Here is a 24,030-nt window from a genome sequence, read left to right on the forward strand (position 1 = left end):
CATCAAATCTAATGGGAAATCCAGCTTGGACCAGTGATTGTGGGGGAAGATATGCAGGACCTAGTGTTTGTCAACAAAAACATCAAAAGTCAAATAAAAGACAAAGACACAAAGGTGGAAGTTTCTTTTCTGGCTTTCTGCTGAAAGCTCTCTCCTTTAGGAGCCAACCACACAGCCCATGTCAGAAGAAAAGGTGGCAGGAAGCATGATTGACCCAGAGCCCCACCTCCCTGGCACAGCACACAGGAATCACTCTTCATTTTTGCACAGTCAGCAGCAGATAGGACCATTTGACAAGACAAAAGAATAAATTAGTGAGGTGTCTACCATCAAGATGCTTTTTTTTTCCTGAATCTTCTCTTGAGAGGCTCCAAGAAGAAACTAATGTTTACATGTTTAGAGGGATCCAAATGTTACCATCTGCTGGCCCACAATTTTTCTGTATTTCCTTGATTGAGTTTAACACATTAATCTTTGGCACGCTATTGTTACTCATTAGAGTAACTGCTGCTGTCTACAATTATGAGCAAGTAAAAGAATCATACTGAATTAATTTCATCTACAAGGAAAGCTACTGACTTCTCTTCAGCTACTTCCCCATTTAAAACACTAATTGAAATCAGTCTACTCCTTGCATCAACAAATGAAGGATAATTATGTTGTTCTTTCAACCTTGTGTTCAGAGATTGCATTGATCTTCATTATATTAATAAGTCAAATTATTCCTTCATTTCTCCCAGCTTTATAAGTAGGGAATTATACAGGAAAGAATTAGATGGGGTGCTGTGCCTCAAAAACATCCACTTTTTTTCTCTTGCTTGTTTACCATTAACAATAATACTTCGTCTATTATCATTAATGGTTATATCTCATCTATTGTTTAATGGCATTACTGCTTAATTATTGGCTCACAGAAGTATTATAGACTTAGATGTAGCTCCTTAAGACAAAAATACAGGAATGGCTACAAATGTTTTTTTTCCAAGTTCCCGGAGAATAGACAATTAATTCCTGTAGGCCGTGAGGTACAGATTAATCTAATTAAACTGTAGGCAACTATGCTTATCTAGTCCCATTCATGTTTAATATTGGAGAAGAGTCAGAGTACAATGAATTTGCAGTAAAAGGGTTAATTAAAAAGGGAGCAACCACCACAAAATGTCTGGGAAACAGGGTGAAAAAAAGAACTAACCCATAAAAATGCAGTAAATGTTCATCATTCCCTTGCTGAGTAAAGCATCTGAGAATTACTCAAGCACCACTACTTCTTTGCTACATCATCCTGTCTACTTGAGCTCACAATGTAAACAATCTGTTTTTAAAACAACAGAAGATTGCACTTGCTACATGCCCACCACATTGGGGTTTGTATCATCTCCTGACCAGCCTATGTTGGTTCAGTTGATGGCTATGGACTTGTCTGTTGGGCTGGAAGGAGAACCCTCTACTGCTGAGCTTCTTTGTAGCCCTCATATATCAAACCCAAACAGCAGAGTCTGTGGTCTAACATGTTTATGTGCAAACCTTCACAAACCATGAGTTAAATTATTTCCCTAGGGCTGTATACTTCATGGGCAGAAACCCACAGTGAAATCCAGCCATATAACATGTCTTAAAGTTTGTCTCATCTCTTGTAACTTTTGACCATGAATTAGAAATAAGATCTCTATCTTCAACATCAGACACTGCTTTAAAAACTATAATAATTAAAATGTGAAATCACTTTCAGACAGCACAACCCAATGACCATTAAAGGCAAAACCATCATTACAGCTGTCAAGGACTTAACATTTCCATTAATGATATATATGGCATTTGTTTGCACCAAGGGCTTGCACAGATTTTTGAGAACAGGCTTAGACTTCAACGTGAAATTGAAAAAACATTACCAAAATTGAGGAGTCCTGCAAACCTCTACATACAAGAAGGAAAAAAATTATCTGCTGAAATATAGTCTAGGAGTGAGATATGAGGGAAATTAGAAAAGAAACCCAGGAACTGTTGGATTACAAACTGAACTTCAATCACAGATGTCAGCTGCAGGACATCTAAGAGGGATTACATGATCCAGTCAGTGTGGACACATCTGTCCTCAGGTATGGCAAGACCTCATCCAGAATGCCACAGCTGATACCTTAGTGCAACAGGTCAAGGTGGCTGTGGACCACCTGGAGATATATCAGGAAAGCAACAAGAGAGATCAGAGAGCTCAAAAATATTACCTGTGAAGGGTGAGAGAAACTGGGGTCACTGAAGCAGCATGAGTGGGAGAAAAGTGAATCCCCTCTTTACCTAAGCAGGTGTCTCAAGAGCTTCCATAGTAGAGCTTTCATAGAGTGTGCTTCCAGAGTACTCCAAAGGCATTTCCTAAACAAAGTTTTGTTGGCAGTTTCAGGTTTGATGTTAAACCAAGTCTTTTAATCTGTGCAGAAGATCTAGAGGAAGAAGCGTTCAAACAGTATAAATAGCATCCTCATACAGTATATTTTGGCTGCTACATGTAAGAAAAATTCTTGAGGGAGTTGACTATTTGAGTTTCCTGGTACTTGAATTTTGATGAGGAAAAAAAAAAGAAGTACCTGACAAAATGAAAAAAGTAAATGAAAAAGTTCCCTGCAAACCTGCAGTGTGTTAGAAGTTTGCTCTAACTTCTAACAAAAACTTCTAAACAAAAGTTTAGAAGATTGCCCTAATAAAAGATCAATTACTCCAACAGTATACAAGTCCTATATGAAAAAAAAACCCCTCTTGCTTTATACATCATTTCATTTCTACTGTGTTCAATTCTAGTTCTTACAACAGTTAAATAATGAGAGAAAGGGGCGGGGGGGAACCATATGGAGAACAAAACCCTTTTCTTAAGTATGCTATCCATGTATAATAAAATGCAATCTGCAGACTGTGGTAAGTTTAACCTCTTATTAATATGAAGGAGAAAAATTTGAACATTCTAAGAGTGTCGTTAATGGGCATTCATTTAGCACAGATTGCAATTACAATCTACCCAGCCGCTCCGAGCTGTTCCACTGAGCTATGAGCTGGGTTTATATCACAGTTCACAATTTGAAGAGTATAGAACAAGAAGGAAAATTATGCTCCTTCTTGTTCAATGACTAACAATGCAATTGCCAGACATATTAAACATTAAATGACTAATCTTGCAAAATGCTATACTCTTCAAGTCCCAGCTGAAGTCTTAAGGGCTCAGCAAACCACACCATGGATGTCTCCAATCAGGCAAAGGTCTGACCAGTTGATAAGACGAGGTCAAACTTTGCTGCCATTAGTTGTCTATCAATGTCATTTTCCCCCCAGTCAATTAACATATAATAATGAAGATTATTTTTTTTCAGTCAGTCACACCAAGTATTTCTCAAAGGCTTTACTAGGATTTAATCACACCTTTTACTACTCACCTTTGTTTTCAGGAGGAATAAGTGATAAATCCTTGTTTTACTCCATGCCACCTTGGACAGGGTCAGTCACATCACACTGAGCGATGGGCATAGCCAAACCCTTTGCTGCTTAATCTGCTTCCCTATTTACTGCTTAGAGACAAACTTCTGGTTAGACAAAGCTAACACAGACCTTTCTGTTTGGTTTCATACATCATTTGTGGGAATTGCTGAGAGTATGGGTCAAGCCACAGGCTCTGCAGTCACAGACCACCGAGATAATTTCCTTTACATTGAATAACTCAGTCCCTAAGACATCTGCCTTTTCATCCCTACCTGAAATAGCATGAAGCTGGGCAGCAAACCTAAGCAAAACAGCAAACCCTGAGTCAAAAAAAAGTTTGCTCTCACTAATTCAAAGGCAAAAGGAGGGTGCTGCATCACAGCGTGGCTCCCACCAGCGTGTTTGACCTTGCAGGCTACAAAATAAAAAATCCTTGTAACTGTGTTGGTAAATAAACTGATTCAGGATGACACAGTGGTGATGGAAGAAGTGATATACATAGAACATCAAGCTGTCATTTCTATAAAATGATCTGTTCTTTTTTTAAAACTAACGGCACTTTAGAAAGTGCCTTAAAACACAGCAATCTTTCAGACAATTTTCTTATGTTATAACATCAAAAACAGAACGGGATGAAGGCTGTATTCAAGTACCAAAGGACAAGAAAAGGGCGTTTTGAAAACCTTCAGTACTGTAATTACAAACGTGACAGTTGCTATTCGTCCAAGATTGGATACAGAGAAATATGAAACTTATTAGAAGCTTCATGAATGTTTACTAAATTTAACATCCCTACTTAACTCGCAGCACTTAAAGCTCCTGTTCAGTTGCATTCAAGCTGTACTCATTTTAAACAACCTTTAAACCAAAATTTGATATGAAAAGCTTGTTAAATGCTCATAATGCTTGAGCCATGCAAGCAAGTAAGCACTTTTCTCCAAATATAAACCTTTATTACTTCCATGAGAACCTCTGAAAAGGCGCAGCTTTCTCACACAACTAACGTCGTTGCTGCATATCCATCATTAATCTCAGCAGAGCAGAGATACTTCTGAATAGCTCATGCAACCCCATACTGCATCACCTGAGTAAGGGATAAAGTGCCTGGATAGCTTTAAATATCTCACATATATTTTCCTAATCCACATCTGGTTTATGGGATTAGAGTACCTAGCTCACAGGTAAATCTCAGTACCTAGTTACTAATGTTTCCTTAGACTCCTATAAAAAGAAGTTTCAAAGAAAAGCAATTATTGCTATTCGTTCAACTCCAGTACAGAATTTATCTCTTTACTAGTGTTAGAAAGTATCAATTATACTAACGCTTACAGTTAATTATTGTTAATATAACTGGGATTTATTATCTGTGAGGACTTCAGCATGACTTTTAAAATTTATACTTATGGCTGTCTGCTGTGCTTTGAAAATCATCATCATTTTATAATTAACATGCAGGGTATTAAACAAACTTAATCTTTTAAAGCTAATATTTTATGAAAGAGCAAGAGGAAAGACTTCCCCACAAAATAGCAGTCAGAATCATTTAAATCCCAAGCCTGAGCAATCGCACAGTTTGTTTTAATGAAAATAAATCAGTAAGAAACAAGAAGAAGCTCTAGACCACAGTGGGGAAAGATGAAGAAGAGCACTTGGGACCAGAAGGATAGTTCAGACAGAGCTGGGGTATACATAGTGTAGCCAGATAGCACATACATCATAGAATGAACACCTCCAGGGACGGGGAAAGGAGTCGGAATACATCACTCCTTGGGACATACATTCAGCCACAGAAATTGAGACAAAGATGTTGTAGCAATAACTTTTCTGGAATTTTCTGTTTGATGGAGGGGAGAGCAATGCTGTTTTATGAAGTTCAAAAGTGCATTCCCACAAGGTTAACGGAAATCAGTTTATGGTGGTTATTCCCTACATGAAACGTCACGGTGGCAAAAGGAACCCTCAGTGTTAGAAGAGAAGACAAAGTGTGGTTAAATATAACTTCAGACTAAGGGAAACTATTATATAATCCCAGACTGCTTTGGGTTGGAAGGGACCTCAAAGATCACCTAGTTCCACCCTCCTTGCCATGGGCAGGGACACCCTCACTAGACCAGGGTGCCCAAAGCTTCATCCAACCTGCCCTTGAACGCCTCCAGGAAATGGGCTTCCACAGCCTTGCTGGACAACCTGTTCCTACTATTTTAACTGACTGAATAGTGTTTATTAGGCATTGCAGGCAAAAGCAGGAAAAAGAGATACTTAGTTTTTCTCTTCTCTCTCTCTCTCATTACTGACACCAGCCCAAAGGCTGGGAAACTCTCAGAGCAATGTAAAGCAGCAGAGGAGTTTGTGTACAAGACAATCAGGAAATGGAGTTGGAGCTGATTATCAGCAGGAGCAATTTTCTCCTGGAAGCTGTAACAACTTTGCTGAAAACCAAAAGTTTAGATCTCAGTACTAGCTCACAGAATATAAATCAGTAGTTACATAAACCATAACAGCAATGAGAGCAGCCATGGCATTGCTGAGCAAAACATAGCAACGGCGTGGATTTTATGGCAGTGATGACTATGTTGCCCCCCTTGTGTTACATGCCATTTCCATCTTCCTCCAGAGCACAAGCTGCTATAAAGCTCTTACTGCATTACAATTCTTCTTTTGCAGTGTAATATCCACTACTATAGTTTTATGGTTGTGTATAAGGTGGAAGAGCTCATCCAGAGGAAAATAAGATGGACCTGGTCCAAACATTACATCTGCCTTCGAAAAGGCAGAATGCAGCAGTACCCAAGTCACTGTCTGCTGCGGCTCTACCCACCGCTGAATAAAAATGGGAGGGAAGGACCTTCAGTAGGAGCCAGGCTCATGAAAAGGACCCAAGGTGAACTGGTCCCAGCTAGAGAGGACAAGAAATATCACAGAATCATAGAATTCAACTTGAAAAAAAATTAAGGTTTTCATATATCTTTTTTAGAGCCACCTGCAGTTATGGGTACAATTTTGTGTAGCTGCCATGTGAAACATAAATAGTTTCATCAAAAACAATTAACTTAGCTTGAAAGAGGATTTTTTTCCAGCTTTGGTACACAAATGAACCTTCATAGACTGTAAGCACTGTAGGAGACAGTATGTACAACCTCATCTTCTGTTTTAGGACTGCAGTAGTCAAGGTAGGCATTGATGTTTCAAAGAAAAAGCAAGTGAGGTAGTGATAGAGCCCCCTACTGAAATATCTACCCTTATTAGCAATCAGACTGAAACCAGCAGTGAAAAGTTGATAATCACTGGGACCCCAACAAACTTGCATAATTTTTTCTCTTATCAGTTCAGTCTGGAAAAGATTCCATGAGAATACCCATGGTGAACAGTTACTCTGGGAAAAGAGTAAGGAACATACTGGGATACATTAATTCACTTTGTACTGCAGTTGTTGTAAAGTAGCAAACTTCTGTGTTAAGTTCACTTTATTTTACCTTGTGGAGTAAGTACTGCTTTGAGCACTGCAACTTAAAAATGAATCTCTAAGAACAACCCAAATTCCTTTCACTGGATTCATAAAACAGCTGCTGGGGAAGATGCATTGAGCTCAGGAGAATGAGACTCACTGCCCCACATGGCAGGTACTAAAATTCTCCAAGAAATTAGGAGCAGTGTCCTCCAGTACATCCAGGGAAAGGATATCCCAGAAGGATAAAGGGGAAAAAAATGGAGAGTGACAAAATCCAAGCAATCACAGAATAGGAGACGTTAGGAGTTGGAAGGGACCTTGACAGCTCATCTAGTCCAAACCCCTCTGCCAGAGCAGGATCACCCAGAAATGCATCTAGGTGGGTTTGAATGTCTCCAGAGAAGGAGACTCCCCATCCTCTCTGGGCAGTCTGTCCCAGTGCTCCGACACCCTCACAGTATATAAGTTCCTCCTTACATTCACACAGAACTTCTTCTGCCTCCCTTTCTTAACTTCTTTCCCATGGGGATGCTATGATCTTGAGCTTGGAAGAAGTGTTTCTTGAATATGGACTATCTTAGGCCCCTCTTCCTTCTAATACCCTGTCCCATTTCCCCGAGTATTCCTTAGCAAGTAAGAGTTATTCCAGATTTTTTTAGGAATATTTTCATCTTGCTTGAAGAAAAATGCTGCATGCTTGGAAAAACCCTGACTGTAGAGTTAACAACTACCCCACTCACTGGGTGTGTGTAGCTCCAGGAAGCCAAAAACTGATTTTTCTCTTTCAAATATAAGAATCATTTAACCCAGCTGCTCAATGAGAAGGTAAAAATCTTCATTTACAAAAATTGGTTGCCCCAGCATTCCGGACAACAGGCAAAGAGGGAGAAGCATGCCCTGCAGCCCCCTTCCACAAGGAAAGGAACACAAACACTGTGCTGATTTTATTCTCTAAGTGGATTTCTGCTTAACTAAATGTTGCCTACCAGGGTGGATTTATCAGACTGCACAAACATCCCCCACTGCTGAGGAGTGGGATGACTCTTATCTGCTTCACATCACCAGACCGCGGCGCACACCAGCAGACAGCATTTGGGAAACTGTATCTGTTTGGGGAATGACATTTTGGGCTTTTAAACTGTTGGCTGCACTTTAGTAAAACCATTTCAAAGTATTCACAAAGCCAACAGTTCTTTTCTGTGAAAGCAGCAACATGGTCTTCTCTTTCTTGCTGTCTTCTGAAGAGACAGCAAATACTAACACGTCTCTGAGAGGCTTCCAAAGGTCTGTGTTTAGTGGGGTGTTTTGCTCTGAATAAGTTGCACCAATGCCAGGTTTCAGCTTACTTGCAGGTACCTGCAAGACCCAAACATGTCACTTTGTGGTCTGAGTCCTCCATGTCTTGAAAAGTTGACACCAGAGAGACACATCCCTCCTGTATGGGACACTTGTGAAAAGCAACACCATGCAGTCATATGTTCTCTTCAGGTTTGTAAGAGAAAGGATGCCTGGAGATCTCAGCAGCACCAAAACGAGAAAGGAATCGCCTACAAGGTATTTTCTGCCATGGGTAGCCCACATCTGGGATTAAATGGGGCTCAGAGAAAGCACCAAGCCTGCAGGAATGGCAGTCACCCACCAAAATGAAGCCCATGAGATCAGTTTGCCCATGAGATCAGTTTGCACCCATCTCGTCTGCAGGTAACTGGTTGCAGGGGTCTCCCCTCCTGAGGAACTGGTTTCATTGGACCACTAACAGAGTTCACATTTATCACTCCTGATTAAATACGTTAAGACTGAACTCGTCTTTGAAAGCATGAAATGCGAGCACTGAGCTCAGCACCAGCCTGCCCACACACGATCCACTCTCAGACCCATCAGAGCCAAGGGGAACAAATTAGGGACCACAAATCAGCCAAAGGGAACAAATCAGCATGGAACAAATTAGGGACTGCGAGCACCAATTTATTTTAAATTCATTTCTAGGAACGACTATGACAGCTGAGCATGCATCTGTGCACTTTATATGTGCAGATAAGACCCTAACATCAGTAGTACAACAACAATAATTAAAAAAATAACAGAACCACTCTGACACACAAAGTGAGGGAATTCATGAAAGCCAACTTAAAGCAGGACTGAGTGAATCCAGGGCTCTGTTCCCACGGACTACCAGCACAGTGGACATTAATTTCACACCCTTGTTAAGAAACCTGTTGCCACTCAAGCATTTACAAACTGGCACATATTCAAACATGCAATTTTAAAGCCAAATTGCAAATAGATTTGACCAGGAGGAAGAGGCTGAAAGTACTTCTGATGCAGATTCTTAAGGAAAGTCTCTTTTTTCATTTCTCTGTTTTCTAAATGTTTTCATCAAAGGGCAGTTTCTGTTGGTTGTAAGCTTACAAGCTGGCTGAAAAATTTGATTACAGTTTTATCAGAAACAAATCAGCCAGTGAATATCCTGGAAAAATCATTTCAATGGAAGATGAACACAATTAGAACCCATACTTTAGCATTAATGTTTTTTAACAGTTTACTTCTGTAGGTAGTACTAGTTCCTCTCCTCACAGCATCTAGTCATGGAGAAAGCACTAATATGATCAAAGGTAGTATATGTATATTCTTACCTTTTTCTTAAGTTTTCTCAACCCTCTTCCCTGCTCCTCCTACCAATGATTTTTCTATTTCTTAATTGAAGATATTAGTCCATAATATTTTTTTTTTTTAAAAAATCCCACAAACCTAATGGCAAATCAAATAGATTTCAAGACATGTGAAAAAAGGCCCTAAAATGTCCAGGGGGCCATCTGGTCAGTGTTTCTGTTCCTCTTTATCACAAGCTAGCAAGGAACAAAACCCTGTCATTGCGATTTTTCACACATTTCATGTGTGTGCGTACTTTGCAGCTGAAGTCTCATCCCCTGGCCCAGAGCAATCCTGGGTGTTACTGATACAGAGCAAGTAATAATACACAGAATAGAAGACAAACTCACGGAAAATAGCAAACAACTCCCACAGACAGGCATCCCACAGGTTTTACTTGCTCTACAGAACTCCCTGGAGGTGCGCTGGTGCGGGGTGCATCCTCCCACCATGGCTGGGAAAGATGCTCTGCTGCATCCGCAGTGCTCACCTGGAGCATCCCACCTCTCCCTTCTCCCTTCCCTCCCAGAACAAAGGCCAAAGCTATTGTGAAAACATAAAAATATTACATGAAGCATTGACAAGTCTGTTCCAAATAAACTCAGGTGAACTCCCCCACTTTGCTACACCTTATGCTAAGAGTTTGAGCAGAAATCACTTCACATTTGAAGCTTATATTCTGCTGCTAAAAAATAAAGTGGGAGGAAATAAGATGGAAAAGACCTTACTACTACTTAGCAGATGCAGAGCTTCACAGATAGGACAGGGAGAAGGGCAGGGAGCTGACAGGTAGCATCTCCTCACAAAAACCCCACCAACACTCCCTGCAAAAAGGCAGCTTGCTGCATCTGGACTGTCCTACCTGCAGTCTTCAGTTTCTGCAGATCAGAGCCGGTACAGAAATGGTTTGAGGACACATATGTGCTGCTGAAAAATTAAGCCACTGAGTACAAAAACTGAATTCATCAGGGCTTTTTCTTAATTCTGGGGGTTGGGAGGGATAGGGAGATGGAGAGGGTGGCAAACACAAGCATTTGTCTCTCATGTTTTTGCATGGGTTGAGAACAAGTGCCTCCCATTGGAGAGGATAGCTGGGGCCTGAGAAATGTTTAGTAACCTCTAATGGGTAGCAAATGTTTGCCTCAGGAGTAGATTAGAGTAATATCAATAAGGAATGACAAGGAAAAGCCTCCAACTCAGCACAGGAGCAAGGGGCTTTTAGTGAGCTAGAAAGTGTGTATTTTTCACTAGAGTATATGTCTAAATCAATTATTTTTAAGCAACAAATAAGTATGCTTAAGTGAAAAGCAGCTAAATTATTAAGAAACTGTTTCCTCACCCGTGCTGTTGACTCAACTCCTCTGAGCAGGACCCAGCTTCCAGGGAAGGCTGGTTCCCAACCACCACTTCCGAAATCCTCAATCTAATGAGTCATGTTTTAGTGTCTTCAGGTTACACTATATTTTTTTTAAAAATTAATTCAGAAAACATCTCTAAAACTGCTTGCCTGGCATTTCAAAGAACACGTTAAAACAATTTCCTACATAAGAGTTTCAAAATTTGCCAAGGATAATTCTGAATTAATTCAGCAGCAGGAGTTGTGCTTCCCACCTCTATCCCTGGCAGTGCATTGCACCAATACCCCCACTTAGAAACCATCTTCCTCTTTTCCAGAGGTAAGTCATTTACATAAATCCATAATGCATCCACCAAGCTCTTAGTTCTCAAGGGTATTATAATGCAAATGGAGAAATGACAAAGCAGTAGTTTTATCTTTCTAGACCCAACACCTCTGTATTTGACATCTATAGCCCTGAACGATAGATACGCTTCAGGCTTTCCATTGTAGTATTTTCATAATCCTTGCTTCTGGGCATTTGTGGGATAAAGTTGTCTAAGGACAGGAAAAATGTTTTACTAAATCAAGTTAGTCTTAAAACATTGAAGATGGCTCTGTTTTATGAATGGATCTTTAAGCTGATACCTCAGAAGCTGGAGGCAGCACTTGCAGAGCAGGTCATGGTTGAGCTCAGAAGCACCATAGGGCCCAAACTCTTGGGTAGAACACCCCAGATTTCATCTTATGAACCAGAATTTGCAGGACTAACACACAGCCCTTGCTAGTCCCATTGGGTCTTTCACCCTATTCCAATAAAGCCAATGCCTGTTAGGCCTCAAAAGACCAGGACCTACTCAAGAAATCACTCTTTCTTGATAAAAAAGTACTACAACCTTTATTTTTATTTTTGTCCTCTCTTTCCTAGAACAGAATTGACTGGGGCAATGTAGGAGCCTGGCACACTGGCGAGTGACTCTGCAGAGGAAGAGCCCGCTGTGCTTTCTTGTGTCCCGACCATCTTAGGCCAAGAAAATGAGACTTATCCCAGCACTCTTTTCCATACCATTTTTCTAGGCTAATGGCTGGCTGATGCAATTTCTTCTTCTTCACAATTTGGGTCTCTTTGAAGTATAGGAAGTGAAAATAAAGTCAGTGGTGTTTCTCCTAGGAAGGAATGTTGTCAGGACCTGGATACCTGTCACTTTGAAACCTTCAAAAGGTTTCTTCCAGACAGTAATAAGCAGGGAGGTAAATTCCTTACTCATGCAGATCCAGTAGCATAACTCAGAGAGATGTAGGAATAGCACCAAGAACTATCAAACATGCTGCCACAAAGTCCTAGTAGAAAAACAATAATTTTTCATAAGGTTTTGTGTCTTCTCACTATGACACTTGAGATATAGAAAAAACCTTGGATTTTAGTTTTGGAAATACAGAGATCTGTAGCACAACGATTTTACCCTCAGAATGTTCCATGAAGCAGCTAGGAATTGAAGTCCAAGAAAGAGCATCCATGGGTCTGACACAAGGAAACCAAGAGAAGTTTTACGGATGGAATCAAAGACTGGAATGACACCTGCCATGTGCTCTATCTGCATCTAAAAAACAATGGGTGTGGGTTTTTTTTTTTCCTTAATTTTTCAATTCAAGTAGAAGAATATGAAGATTACCCAGGCAGTCTAATGCAAGCTACTGAGCACTCAGAACTGCTATCAGTACAGTGATAGGCACTTTATATATATATAAATATATATATATAAAATTATGTCAGAATATGCCTTCCAGATATGCCCATCTCTGTCCATCAGCTGTAAGAGAAGCTTAGGCTCCATACATTACTCCTTTAAATTCTGCATCAGTTTTCTCCATCGTTTGACATTTGCAGGAACTTTTTTTCCTTTTTTTTTTAAGATCTGTTATTGTAAATGACCTTACATGGCACAGTACATCCTTTGAAACTTTTAGCAATAATTGATCAATTTCCCAGCATTTTGGAGGGTTGGGGGGGGGTTAATGTTTTTTGTGTTAGCCGAGCCGGGCACACAATACATCTAAAAGCAGTTAATCCAATTGTCTTTCACCCATAGGTTAGATATTCCCCAAACAACGTTTTAGAAAATGTAGTCTAAATGAGCAGTGACCTGCATACACAACAGCCATACTCATCTGTAGAGATCTCATTTCCCTTTACAGGAAACCACATGGGACATGGCATTCTTGTAGGGCTAAGAAAAAGAACAGACCATCAGACTATTTGGGACAGCCACCCCAAATGCTGTTAAAAGGAGCTGATCTCTCCAAACAAAGATGTTTTAAACACCAAAGGAAGAGGCCAGTGCAACAGTTTGCTCAATTACTTGCACCATAGCCCACAGCCATTTCTGCTCAGGAAATGTAGAACCAGGACAGCATTTTGAACACCAGGAACATGCCACCTTTCTGTGGCTGAGACATCAAGTCTAATTTGCCCCCAGCAACTTGTATAAACCAGGTAATCTCATAGCAAGAAAATTACGTTGCTACAGAGCTAAATAAAACCGTATTTTGACCCATTTTCAGATTCCCTTGATGAATTTTAGAGCATTAAACCAAAAGTTGGTTTCTCACAAATTAATGACTTTCAAGCTAAAAAAGCAACACATAGTGTTAACAAGAAACATTTACATTAAAACAGAATTAAATGGAAGATTTGGAAGTATGCAAAAAGCCTCAGCTCCTGTTAGCATAACATTAAAATATTGTCCCTCCAGGTGCTTTTCAATGAGTAAAGCCAGTAACGGTGCCAATGAATCACCTGCTGAAACACCTCAGCTCCATACCTGGTATAGAGGCAATGCGAAAGCAATCAGACTCTGAAATCTTAATCACTTTAAAAGGTATATATTTGTTGAATGTAGCTGTGGGAAACTGAGGTGGCATTGCATCAAACAAGCCATGTTAAGAGCTTTTGCTGCATCTGTTAAGACTTTTCCCTGCTTGGTCTATGGTGCGCCCATAGGAAAGCTAAGTCCTGTCACCCAGGTAAGTGGCGGGGACAAGGGAGGGAGGAGGGAGGGGGATGACAGCATAGACATTTTCATTTAGGTGAATGGTGCTATGTTTATAAAAAGGCCCAACTTAGGTAGTACCCAGTTATTTAAGCACGGGTGACAAACGAAGGTCATTTTCATTTCTAAGCACTGAGGAATGGATCATGTGAAGTGCCTCTCCCTTCCCGCAGGAGCTCTGATCCTTTCCATATTTAAACACTACAGGAAAAATAAAATAAAATAAAATTCCTTCTCTTCCCAGTGGGCTTTCCCCTATTTCCATAACAGAAAGCTTCAAAACTACCAGGTGCCCTTCAGAGGTTTGCAAACCCATCTCATTTCCAAAAAAATATTCATAGAAAATGCAACTCATGAAGCTTCCAACCAGAGCTGACCTGTGTAAAAATACCTGAGCAGCTGAACACCAGGGATCTCCCAAAAAAATCCGTGAAGTGTCCTTCTGGTTCAGAAAACTTCACCAGCTTACAACCACGCACTACTAAGTAACAATGCACCACCTTATCCTACAAACTAACAAGTCTAACTCCATTATTTTTAACAATGCATGCTGAAAAGTATCCAGGACGTGCCAGAGATGGTGTCTCCATATTTTCTTTGAACGGACACTTCATGATTCTACTCAAATTTTCATGAATATGCACACGCACGCGCCATCCGCGCACCGGTACCTTCATTGCCTTTCCCAGCAGGTGTTCTCCTTCTCCCCACCTGCACAGAGCACATCACTCCCTGCATTTAGATGCAGATTTACAGGTAAATGAGAACACCGGGCAAGTGAAAAACTGGAATATGATAGCTCTTTAAAGAGATTAACTTTCTTATTATTGTGTCACTGCACGCTGTAATTCAAGCAGCTGGGAGCCTCATTTCTGTAACTACGGAAAATTAAGCTGGGAGACAAAGCGCCTTTTTGTGCTGTTGTTTTCATGGCTCCAGGACTTGGTTATGTGCCTTTTGTGCCTGTGGTCCTGTGCAGGAGGCTCGGTGTTTAAAGGGCAAGAATGGTTGCTTCTCTTTATAAGATTTACTTTTCTTTAATTCATAGAATCATAGACTGGGCTGGTCTGGAAGAGACCCCAAGGATCACAGAGCTCCAACCCCACTGCCACAGGCAGGGACACCAACCTCCAGGACTGGATCTACACAAGGTTACCCAGGGCTCCATCCAACCTGGCCTTGAACACCCCCAGGGATGGGGCATCCACCACTTCTCTGGGGAGCCTGTTCCAGCCCCTCACCACTCTCTCTGTAAAGATCTTCCCCCTAATATCCAATTTAAACTTTCCTACCTTTAGCTTTAATCCATCCCCCTTGTCCTGCCAGTCTCTACCCTTTTAACAAGCTGATTCCCCTCCTGCTTCTCTGCTCCCTTCAGGGGCTGGAAGGCAGCAATGAGGTCCCCCAACAGCCTTCTCTTCTCCAGGCTGAACCAGCCCAGCTCCCTCAGCCTCTCTTCGTAGGGGAGCTGCTCCAGCCCTCTAATCATCTCCACGGCTCCTCTGAACCCTCTCCAACAGTTCTACATCTTTCTTGTATTGGGGCCCCAGCTCTGGACACAGAGCTCCAGATGGGGCCTCACAAGGGCAGAGTAGAGAGGGAAATTGAGTCATTCACCAGAAAAGCAGCCCAGTAAGAGTCTTCAGGTAATCTCAACTAACTTGCAGTGGTAGCACACCACCTTTCTCTTACCCAAACAGACAAGCGATAAATGCAGCAAAATTAAATTTTCTTTGGGGTTTTTTTGGGGGGTGGTTCACTCTAGGCTGCTAATTTTTACAACAACAGGTTTATTTTTTATTTAAAGCATACGTAAAACACCACTGCATGTGCTACGGAAAGCAAGAGTAACTTGTTTTTCTGACGTTGGAGACACAATCTGTGCTGCCACTCACACTTCACTGGGATTTTGTGCAGCATTAATTTCAGTTTTAGCAATTTTATAGCTGGGTTAAAGTTGTTTTTCATATCAACACTTGGAGAAAAGCTGTCTTGGAGCAAAAAAAAAAAACCAAAACTTTTTTTTTTCCTCTGTTTTAAAATCATCTTTTAAAGCTCCTTTGAACTCTATTGCTGAAGCAGCTACTGTGTGCTAAATTAGCCCATCTTTACTCAGGGACAGGCAGCAACCCTTTTTCAGAGAAAACTATTTCCATGTGGGTACCTCAGGGGTGTTTAAAAATCTGTGCAGAGTATCTTTTACTCATGTTCAAATTAACTATACGAAATGGAGGAACTCAGCATGTATCATTAGCTTTGGAATTAGTTACTTTCCTTTCAAAGCATAAGTAATTTGTGTGCCTTCCTATTCCATATGGGATCTATGAGCCTTTTACTGAAGTAACAGCTAGAGAAAGGTAATTACTAGGGGAGAAAACATAGAGGAACTTAAAAAGCTAATAGGTTGTGAAAAAAATCTTGCACTTATCATTTCTAAGGAAGATTTTGTTTTCCCCATCCATCTCAGCAAAGTGCTACAGGTTTGCCCTTATCAGTTAGAGGTTGAAACTCTGACTCATGAAACAGGGATCAAGATGTGGCTCAAGCAGAGAGAAGCCACAAAAAAGGAAAAAAAAAATAAAATACAGAAAACCTGACCAACAAAGGGAGACTGAGAAAACTAAAACTAGGAATGTGTGGTTTGCAGGTGCTTAAGGGGAGGGACAACAGCATTCCATGAATGCATTAAATTTAACTACAGCAATCAGCAACGAACTCTTCTCCGTGATCCCTGGGGAGACGACTAGAGAGATGGGCTGAAATCACAGCCAGAGGAAACCAGGTTAGACATCAAGAAAACTTCCCTAATGGTAAGGATAGTTAGGCACAGGAAGGGATTGCCCATGGAGGCTGCAGACTCTCCGTTCACTGAAAACCTCATAGTAAGTAGCACAAACATCTCTTGAGAACAGTTTTGACACAGTGATGTTGATGCAGCAGGATGGATTGAATTACTTTCCTCACCTATTTTCTATGCGTCAATCAAGGCTGCTCTACTCACCAAACAGAGTTCTTGTTTCCAGCAAAACCACTATAACCCCTGGACTCCCTTTTTGGCAATCAAACAACAGCCTCACATACAAACACGTGTCTCCCCAAGTACAAGTGACCCATGTCCCCTTGAGGAGAGCTGCAGGGAGTCAACCAGGCAGCAGCACCCAGGAGCTTCTTTGTCTTCCTGCAGAAGTGGGTGCCCACCTGACTGAAATTCTAACCCGAGCCCCAGTGTTACCTGTGTCAGCTCCATCTTAGAGCACATCCAAGCTCAGTACTGAAGTGTTCCTCTTGTCAACGGCATTGGGATTTGGATTAAAATCTGTCAGAGTATTAAATTGTATAAAACACAGCCTAAATTCCTTTGTACCCATTTGACTTGGAGCTGTAACTGTGTACTTGCACTGACATGAGAGGATAACGTGAATATTAAATCCACAAAATAATGACCTGACACTAAAACCAGCTCAAAGACAATACTTAGGACTGATTAGTCCCCTTACAATGAATGACTGGAAACCATTTACTATCACAAAATAGAGATCCAGAGAAACAGTTTGTATTTCTGCTTCAGCCCTGATCACTAGCATAAGTTAAACAAGTTCCTGTACCCTCTCTTCACGTGCCAGCTCTCATTTTTCTCATATTACCGATATTTGAAGTTTTATGGAGCAGGAACACTCTTTTAATATGATCCATCCCATACCTAGTCCAATAGATATTTTAGCCACATAGTTCAATGTTTCACATTGATGGTTGCCTTCAGATGAGAGAAAATACTACTTGACACTGCTACCAAGTAGTCACATTTTGTTGAGTCCAAAAAATACACATTCTTCTTAGTTTTACTGAAACACATTCAGAAGAGAAAAAAACTACCAGAGAAGGTTGCTCAGTGCAGCAAGGTAAACAGAGCAGTTTGCTTTACTGTTCCACGTTGGTACATAGGTCTTTGGAGTTAGATATGTGAAAAGCTGAGTAAGCAGAACAAAACATTTAAAAAAAAAAAGAAAAGTTAGTGAAATGCAGAAAGAAATGTGGCCAGCAGCTCACAAAAGCAACATTATTCACCTGTGCTTTGACTATTTAGTTCAGTTAAATTCATGATCCATAAAATAGAGAGCAATAAAATCAAATTTTTCTTTGTTGCCATGTTGAATTAAAGTATTACTAATCATGCTTGAGAAAACATTGCTCTTACTTAGACAATGTTGTGGGTTTTTTAATCAGGAAGCTGAGCAATTGCAGATATTATTTCCCCTTGACAAGTTTCAACCCAAATCTTTTTTAATGCCCAAGTACCTTAAAGACTCCCATGAGCACAAAATGCCAGGCTGTAGCATAAAGACACAGTGCCTCAACTATTACACACTGAAAACCTAGGCAATGCTTTGGGTCTAAGTCCTTTGGGTTTCATCCCAAAGGAGAGCCACTGCTGATGAAATAATCCCTTGCAGGGACCCTGTGCCCTACCCTGCCATCCTGGCTGGGAGGACATGGGTACATCACACCTGGGGAAACCCCTAAGCTGCTCGCCAGGCAGGTGGAGCATGGGGTGCACGGGCAGGACAGGCAGCAGGGTGAAGATCTGAGCCCTGATTTCTGCTTGTGGTCTCCTGCTTTCATGGCCACTGTTCCTCAACCATACAACCCTGAGGTGAGGCTTTGCATCATCATGTTTCCCATGGTGTTCTGTACTGGTGATGTACTGGTGTTCTGGAGAAGAGCTCAGTGGAGAAGGACCTGGGGGTCCTGGTTGATGACAGGTTGACCATGAGCCAGCAGTGTGCCTCGGTGGCTAAGAGAGCCAATGGGATCCTGGGATGCATCAGGAGGAGTGTGTCCAGCAGGTCAAGGAGGTGATCCTCCCCCTCTACTCTGCCCTGGTCAGCTCCTACCTGGAGTATTGTGTCCACTTCTGGGCTCTATGGTATAAAAAGGACAGGGATCTCCTGGAGAGAGTCCAGAGGAGGCCACGAAGATGATTAAGGGCCTGGAGCATCTCCCCTATGAGGAAAGGCTGAGTGAGCTGGGACTGTTCAGCCTTGAGAAGAGAAGACTAATGGGGGACCTAATTAAAGTTTATAATTATCTGAAGCAGGGGATGCAGGGGGAATCAGCCAGCCCCTTCTCCGTGGTCTGTGGCGATAGGACAAGGGGCAATGGCTGCAAGTTGGAGCACAGGAAGTTCCGCCTGTGACGCCTATCTGAGTGATATGTCCTAGGGAGCTGCTTTTGCAGGGGGGTTGGACCTGATGATCTCTCAAGGTCCCTTCCAACCCCAACAATTCTATGATTCTGTTGCTCCTTTTCTTAGTCTTCCCTCTTCTCCAGAGAAAAGTTAGACATTTCCAATGGTAAACTTCATCCTTGCCCTTGAGCATGCTTCTTGAGCACCACAGGTTACACCGTGACCAACCCACAAACCAGAGCTGAAGGGATGTTCCTGGTGTTGCCTTACAGACGCTCATGCTTTTAATTTTTGCACTGTTTGTAAGTGACATTTCTCTCAAAAGCAGCTTGGTCACAAGTGAAGTCGTCTCAACATGCCTTAACAGCAAAAAATTCCAATCCCCTATAATCTTTGATGCTTATTTAGAAAGCCACAATCACCCTAATCTGGGTGCTGCACCCTATTCAAATCTTCAATAAATGTGCGGTTGCTCCCAATAACTATTCTTTATACCTATCATTTAGGCTCTTGGCTTTAAATATAAAAAGCTGGATGTCCTGTTGTTACATTAATATATTGCCCTCATTTCTGCATTAACTCAAGTGATTCTCTTAGCTGACTTCACCCTTTTGGTGATAACACCCCTGTGGTGTCTAAATGGAAGGTAACTACTTATATGTGAGTTAAGGGGGTCTGATGAATTGCAGATGAGGATAACTTATGCAGCAGCAGCACAGAGACAGTATGTGTAAGTGGTTTTGAACTACAGGTGTCTGACAAGGGTTCTTTTGCATTTTCCCCCTATAGCTTTTAAGTCAAAATTCATCCATTTCATCCTTTAGTAAAATTAAAATGACTGCCCTGTACCAAGTAGTTTGATAAGTAAGAATTCTTGTTTTCAGGTTCCAAAGGGTTGCCAAAGTAAACATCTGGAAATAAAAAATAAAAATCAGTCCTCACCCAGCCCTTCCAGCAGAAGAGAGCTTTGGTAGAACCCCAATTTTGCCATGTACAATGGCTGTTTGCTGATGATGAGGTTTGCTCTCACCACCCATCCCTGCTGGAGCTGTTTGCTCTCGATGTGTTTATCCTTGATGCAGCTTGCCATCAGCCTCAGCTTCTATCTTGGGATTCGCACCAGCCTCATACACAACACTCCTTGCTCCTAGCACCATCATCTGTCAGATAAACGAGCTGTTCTCATTAATAGGGTAGCAGACTGGCATTAAGTTTTGGGAGGCTGAAGAAACTTGCTGTGTTAGAGGGAACTTTGTGTGGACCATCTGCTACAGCGTTGCAGTGTTAAGGACCAAGGAGGAGCAACACCAGGTGAGGTGGCTTTTATACAAGTACAGACAGCATTACCCTCACCCAACAAACCACCTCTGCACAATGCTGGTGATACTGCTGCTACATCACTTGTCCTTAATAAAACCCCATAGTCTTCAGAAAATGCATCTCCAGTCGTGTCCCAGGTAGCTGCCTGCAACTCATGCAGCTCCCATGCTTGAAATAGATGTAGATGGCAACTTCTCATCCCAATTTTAGTGTCATTTTTATGGAAATAGTAACATCATCTGAATTTTGAGGATGCTTGTTCAAAAAGGTAACTGTTTCAGAATACTACTACTGTCAAAATATATTCATAATATCATCCCTTAAATTTCAGCTGAAATCTAGAAAACTGAAGGATTCTATCGATGCAAGAAACTTTGCATACACCAGATCACAAACTTGAGTGGAACAGATGGTTCCATAAATATTATACTTGTCAAACGCTACAAGGAGTCTATTAGTTCTAATACCTACATAGATCTTTGTGGAAAACTATAGTCACAGAGTCACAATACATGCAAAAATATACTTAAAATGAACAGCCTCTGAAAATCCACAATTACTCCATAACTTTAGAATCCCTTTGAGAACAGTGACCTGTGTCATCTGCAGCCTGATACAAACAATTGATTCAACATCAAATAAGCAAAGTGACATATAATGTAGCTCTAGCCTTCCTAGTATGTCATAGCATTAAGTAAAGCACAAACATGAGGCTATTGCATCTCTAATGCAAATGAAGTTAACGAATCCTTAAAAACCACCACATTTGGGACCAATTTTTGAAAGATTTGTAATCATTAAATTCACTGTACCTAAGTGCAAATGAAACATCATAACTATAAAAATGGATAAAATTCAAACAATTAATTCAGCATAACCATTTGAAAATTAATCTAACTTTTATCCCAATGTCTTGAACCAGTAAACCCAAAGTTCAGTCTGGAAATTCTCTGTGAATCAGGCCTATTCTGAGATACCAAATATTTAGGATCCTCTGGTAGAAGGAAAGGCTATTTCAGTCATTTCAGCTGAACTTCCAGTTCTTGCCTGACCAATACCCCAAACTACCAAAATATTTATCAACACTTTCAGAATCTGTCCCCTCTCAACACATACTTTAGGTATCAATCGTTAATAGAATTCAACAAGCTTTGCACAGGAGTCATCACATTGTGGGTACTGTTAGGAATATTTTTTTAATAAGACTTTGGCCAGAGTGATTCAGCCAAAGACACCCTGAGGAACCCCAGGACTCTGTGGGTTCCCATGGCCATATGGCTCTGGGCTCACATCACTGTCAGTTCGGCTGCTCATCACAGCAGGAACCCACTTCAGGTGTTCAGCCCTTTCAGTATGTCCTTGTACATGGCTTCCTGAGTGGTAACAGAAGGTAAGTGGACACTTAAATGCTTAGCAAGATGACATTTTATTAGAGAAGAGCTGTGAGAGCTGTGGAAGGATTTCCTTTTTTTTTTTTTTCCCCCTCCTTGAATACAGAGAGAAATGTTAAATAAACGAGGAACCCTGTGGTCAGTGGAGTAGCAGCCTGGCTGCTATCTGGTCCTACCCTAACAGATGAGCCCATCAAGTGGGAAGCTACTTTAATGAAGCAAGAAGATATTTTTATGGTAATTTATGTATTTAAGAGGCAGTGCCTCTGATTAAGTGTATTCCAGCAGGTTTTGGAAATCATGAAGTCAGAATGGCTTTTTTTTTTTCCTAGACAAACAGTTCAAGAAGATGCATTTTATGTTTCACAGATTAGCTGCTGCCATTTCTCATCCAGTTTAGCTCCAGCATATGTTAAGGTATTCCCTATTGTGTTTTTACAGCCACAAACAGTAAACTACCCAAAGCTCTAAGGAACGGAGCGAGCAGCGTGTGTGTTGTGTTTCATCACAGCAATCACGGAGAACATAAATTAGCCGAGTCATCTGTGTCATTTACCCACCTAACTGAGCTTCCCAAAAGGAAGCGTTTTCCCTTTACCCTTTTCCCTGTACTCTTCCTTAGTTTGGCTGCAGACACATCTCCACCTAAAGAAAGCAGAATAAAACCCAATAATAGTGTGGTGTAATAAAACACCAGAAACATGACCTTTGTGGAGACTTTACAGTTAAGGGTCCATCCTTTCAAGCGGAGGTGTTGACGTTTATGTTCCCATCTCCAAATTGTATTTTGCTATGCAAAATTAAATGTGTATTTGCAAGTCTCTTTGGATGCTTCTCTAGGTTCATTCTGGCACTGTAAATCCAGACTAAGACATTTGGGACGTTGTGTGGGCTGGCATGGGTTCACAAAGTGAGTCAAGACCGCTCTTGGAAAGGTTTTCCTGAGCATCTGTCAAAGAAAAACTTTTCACGTGATCTGTCAAGGCTTTAAACTGGTTGGTTCAGCCTTTCTTAGCCCATCTCAAGCTTCTTCCACAGCTCAATGCCATCACTGTGTTTACCCTAGTCTCATATCAGAGTCACTGAAGATAAATTTGAAGTCTAAATATTCTTTTCAGTGGTGTCCCCAGAACTCATGCTGAGTTTGGTAGGACTGAGAGGCCATTTCGCACCTCCCTGCTGTTTCACCTCCTTTTCTCTTGGCTACTAAACCAGCATTACAGCACTCCTTCCATGCCTCCCATCCTGGCTCCTGCTAAGGGCCAGGACTCTTGGAAAAGCCCTGTCCCTGTCTGACAGCTCCATATATCTATCCCCCACAGTCTCAGGAATCACATTAGGAAATCTAGCCATATGGACAGGGAAAGAGATCACTCTCATATTTATACTTCTCAGGGTGAAGACTAAGCAATTTATGTTTGATTTAAGGGAAATCCAAACAAGTTTCATGAGCAGAGGACTTGAATATATACTCAGATTTATTTTTATTGAATTATTTTTCTCAACTTGAAATTTCTGAAGGCTACAAGTCTTGATCTTTAACACTGTGTCTAGCACGCAAGTTCTGCAAGTGCCTTTTCAGAACCACAGCATCAGATCTCTGCATAAATCAAGCCACTCAAAGATGCATCTATGAAGGCTGGAAGATTAAATGCCCTGTAATCAACCATAAAAGTGATCCATTCAAAGTTTTCAGATAAGAGTTACAACTGGCAGGTCACAGGGAGAGACACAGGAGAGCCTTCAAAGTCAGAAAAGAGACCAGAAACCTACTACAAATATGAGCAGGAGGAGTCATAAGTCAGAGGCTGGTATTTGCCATTTAGGCTGACAGATAGACATCAGGAACCAGGATGTCAAATAAAGAACTGAATGAAGAGGCCAAATGAGGAGAAAAAAAAAACAGCACAGCAGATGGAGATAAATAACGTGACTGTTTGCTGGAGAGTGCCTGAGAATTATGGCTTAGCCACTGAAAAATGGTCACAGCCACCCACACAGTTACCACAAGCTGCCTGTGCCCGTGACAGCATCTGCCAACTGAAGGGGAGTGGGGCCACAGGCCAACATCCCACCTCAAGGCTGAGGACCATTCCTGGTGACCACTGACCATGCAGCGCTGACACACATCTATTCCTCTGGAGCTTGAGGTTCGCGCTTCAACCTGACTCAATGCACCAACCAAACCTGGA

Source organism: Gallinula chloropus, assembly GCF_964237585.1.
Source record: "Gallinula chloropus genome assembly, chromosome: 8".
In the NCBI taxonomy this organism is placed as follows: domain Eukaryota; kingdom Metazoa; phylum Chordata; class Aves; order Gruiformes; family Rallidae; genus Gallinula; species Gallinula chloropus.